Below are 4,445 nucleotides of genomic sequence, written 5' to 3' on the forward strand. Positions count from 1 at the left end.
TGATGTGTAATTTGCACTGGTGTTACACTTTTGCACTGGTGTTACACTTGAACTGCACTGCTCTTAGCCAATCAGAATCGAGTAATTATTTCATGTGTATTATTAAAAGTATAATTATGTCTCCACATTTTATTGCATTCTATAAGCATTTGTAGCTGAATATAATTGAACATTAACTATGGGCCAAACGTGTTATACCTTGGGAGGGGGGTGTAAATAAATGCAGTCAACGCGGCGGAGCTACCATCGATCCAGTGCTATCATGGATTTTCCAAGTCTACAATAGCAGGGCCTTTCAAAACACACAATGAAACTTATTCACCCTGAATGATACCGACAGCCTAAATTTGGCTGCTTGGCTCACGGACTAATATAGATCAGTTTCAACAAAAGTGAACTCGAAAACTCTATATTTGTAATTACTTGTGAAAAGAGTCCCTTGAATCACCATCACAGGCTCATTCATTTCCGTTATAAAAAGGAATATTTTCTACAACTGTTCCTTAATACATCTTTTAATTATTTTTCTAGTATCCGAGTTACTCACTCGTTGCGACGATTTTTTACGAATGGTTTGTAGACGACACGGAAGCCGATTCAAACAAACAAACCCATTTGAAAGCCAATATACCACAGGAAAAAATAAACATGTTATTTGCCTAAAAATTGAGTAAATGTAGTCAGGAGATGACATAGCTAATAAAAAAGTGCCGTTATTTGCCTCTAGATGTGATGTTATTTGGGTCGGTCTGTATAGTGAAAAACTGTGATTTCAGACTTGAAAATACTGCCGGCAGCATTTTCAAGACCTCGGTCACAGTTTTTGACTATGCGGACCTCCCAGGCACTGTAATAACTCGTTAATCATATTTAAGGTAGGCTAAGACACTTTATATTTCTCTTCCAGATTTGACTGCGTTTCGACCTACAAGTTGACATCTCGGCATAAAACAGTAATTTGTTTAATAGAGACTGAAACTGTTTTCAAATTAATTGATGCTGAATGCCAAGGCCTTTGCAGGACGGAAAATGCCAGCATTTGACGTCACATCTCTCCCGCTGATCTTGTTGAGCTAAAGTTAGAGAACTTAAAAGGAGAATTTTGTCTCAAAGCACCAATGTTGACAAAACTTCTGTCAAATATTTGCAAGTCAAAACGATCTAAGAGTAAAAGTCAAGTCAGAGTTGATGAGGTGGTTGTTCCAACGGTGGCCAGTGTAATTCTGCATTCACGATGTCCTGAGATGTCTGCATTGGCTTACAGACTGGGCCTAATTTTGCGACATGCAGGTGCAGGAACTTTGGTAGGGATCACATTTTTTTATCTGAATTTCGTGCTAAAAGAACTGTATGAATAACTCTCATTGTATGGTAAAATAATCACATACCATGCAAACATTATTGTGGATTGCACTTACAGTCATTATAGATCATGGTTATTAACCTAAGATAAGACAGTGGACAGACTTGTGAAAAACAGATACAATGACAGTCTTCTCGAATCACATGCTCAACAAATATGTATTGAACCACAATATATGTATATTTTTATTTCCTCTTGGCCTTAACCTACTATTAATCAAGACCACTGTTGGGCTGATATTTGAGCTCCATTAAATTTAAGTGGTTATTGAAGCTGTAAATATTGTTTATACCAAACATGTATTTCAATTAGAATAGTCCTACTTAACAATAAAGTAAGTTAAGAGTTTTAAGTCCTCTTTGAAAATTACATAATTCAGTTTACTTGTAATATCTTTATTTAAGGGGTTGGAAATTCTATTCAAGCATGGGTTGGTAATGTCTCCAGCATCTTTAACCATGAAAGCCAATACCCTTGGTAATGACTGTGACAAATTGGTCCAGCTGTGGAAAGGCAAGTGTGAATTAGAAGTGGCCAAACAAAACTGCTTCAGAGTGATTAAGGATCATCTCCAACAGTTGTCCTTTCTCCCTCATCTTCGTAATACTAATGATGTGAAAGAGTTTCTCTCACAACTGAAGCAGCCCTCAGCCAACTCTAGTGCATCTGAAATCTGTGGCAACAGTGAGGATTGTGGCACACTGGATCTGACTGGTTTGAATTTATGCTGTAATTTTAGCTCAAAATCAGTACTGGATGGCACATGGTCAGTGTTGCAGTACAGAGGAGTGGAAAAGGATGTAGTCATTCAGTGTCTGGAGGACATTTCCTTGCAAGGAACTAATGAAGCAAGCATATTTGATGCACTGGTTTGCTGTACAGAATCAAAGCATGAAATCCCTTCCTATCAAATAATAGGAGATAATCTGGATCTTGATGTAAAAGTTCGACACATGGACAGTGAAAATAAGAATAAGTCTTTTCACTGGTTTAATCTTGTCGCTTTTAAAGACCAAGTGTCTTGCAGTCATCTTCCAGATGTGCATGAAAAAACATTAGATGATGTTCTGATTTCTGCTTTTCTCTCATCTAAAGAGGACATGCTGCATCTAAAAGAAGACTTTGTTGTTTTGTGGTCTCGTGTTATTGTAAAGTACATGAAGGCATTTGCTTTTCTGTGAAAAGCTGTTATTTACCATATTCCCCATGCTTACAGCCAAATCATGACTGAACCAGTTGAAGAGGTACATACCATACATATAGGCAAGCATGCAAGCCCATATATTTATCACTGTTTTCAATGTTATTACCCTAGTAAGAAAAGTAGTAAGTAATAGTAAGAAGAGGCTATACTTGTCCCTTTTTCACTAATCCATCAGCTATCACCAATTTATGTTTACAATTTATGTTATTAACAATATTACACTCCATATGAAGAACATAACATATTGCGAACAAGCAGAATAACTACTTCTACTGACAAAATAAACTTGTCAGTAGAAGTAATTATTCTGGTTGCTCTCTATATGGTATGTTATCATGTAGGTGTATGTAATATGGTATGTTATCATGTATGTTTATCTACTTTGTACTGTTTTAGTGATATCACTGTCAAAATTATTCACATGTAGGTACCACTTGGTGTTCTCCCTAAAAATGAAAGTTGCAATGAAGACATGATGGACATACTTGAGACCATCCAGGACAAGTTTGTACCCCTCCAAAATAACTTTGAAGATCCCCAGAGCACTGACAAAATTCCTGCAGAGTTAATTTTCTTTGGAGGTGACCAATTAACAGAGGAATGTGCACGCAACATTCAGAAGGCTAGGGCAGATGGAAGGACAACCTTGGAGAGGCTGGATGCAACCTGGCCTAAAAATGAAGATTGGCATGCAATTCGTACCGGCTACAAGGTAAGTAATAACAAATGATTCCACATGTCCTTATTTATATTAGTTTTATTATTTTGTAAGGACTTGTAAAATGATAAGGTAAAGAAACATGTTGTAAACTAATCAGAACAATTTGCATAAAAATATTAAAATGAATGAGTATACTTCAGATATAAATAAATATCAAATGCATTCTGAACAGTGAAAGCTAACAGTTTAGTTGTCTGACTTAATTAATTCCTTCATTTCTTAATGATGATAATCAATCTTCTCCTCACAACTTAAGTTTTTGATTATAGGTGCTGGCATCATTAAAATCACAAAATTATGAAATTACATAATTATCTACTCTGGTATGTTTTGCAGGCTATTGTTAGCATTCTCAGAAAGGACAGTTCAGTAGTTGACACTGGAACATTTACCTCGAATCTAGTTATTACTGGAAACTCGAACGCTACAAAAGATGTAGAAGTGAAAACTACAACAAAATTCGTGAGTTTTTTACCTTCTCGTCCTAAGCCTCATCAAAGTGGGTTGGTGTAGTGTATTGAGCCAGCGGTTGACATTATGAGCATGCGCACTTATGGGCACTCTGTTCCATGTGCTTCGATCGAAGTAAACCAAATACATGACAATGGCGACGAGGATGAAGTCGTAGGAAAACGTCGAAAATATGACTGCTATCGGGAAGATAGAGAGTTTTGATGAGACACAAGAGAAATGGGAAACTTATGCGGAACGTGTAGAACAGTTTTTCTTAGCAAACAACATCGATGAGAACCGCCAAGTGCCAACCTTGTTAAGCTTGATCGGCAGCAAAACGTACACATTGTTGAGGGACCTTCTTTCACCGGATAAACCAGCCACGAAGAGTTTCCAAGAGATCGTCACGACCCTTCAGCAACACTTAAGTCCTAAACCATTTGAAATAGCAGAACGCTTTCGTTTTTACAAACGAAATCAGCGAGAAGGAGAAACCGTGTTGGCCTACGTAGCAGAACTGAAGAAACTAGCGACTCACTGCAATTTTGGCGCGAACCTTAACGAAGCTTTACGGGATGAATTGGTCTGTGGCCTTCAAAATATGCAGATACAAAGGCGTTTGCTTTCAGAAGCAAAACTGAAATATTCCAAGGCTTTGGAGATAGCCGTAGCGATGGAAACTGCCGTTCGTGATGTTTCGGAAT

General features: G+C 37.4%; 1 pseudogene across 1 annotated transcript; it reads left to right on the plus strand.

Moving 5' to 3' along the window:
- The first annotated feature begins 372 nt into the window (after window positions 1-372).
- LOC145502682 (uncharacterized) lies at window positions 373-3,803 on the plus strand (annotated as a pseudogene). Its single transcript, XR_014051381.1, has 4 exons — window positions 373-1,304; window positions 1,768-2,607; window positions 2,995-3,279; window positions 3,625-3,803. The product of XR_014051381.1 is annotated as an uncharacterized LOC145502682 (transcript).
- Window positions 3,804-4,445: the final 642 nt, after the last annotated feature.

Source organism: Orbicella franksi, chromosome 11 (genome assembly GCF_964199315.1).
Source record: "Orbicella franksi chromosome 11, jaOrbFran1.1, whole genome shotgun sequence".
Classification (NCBI taxonomy): Eukaryota; Metazoa; Cnidaria; class Anthozoa; order Scleractinia; family Merulinidae; genus Orbicella; species Orbicella franksi.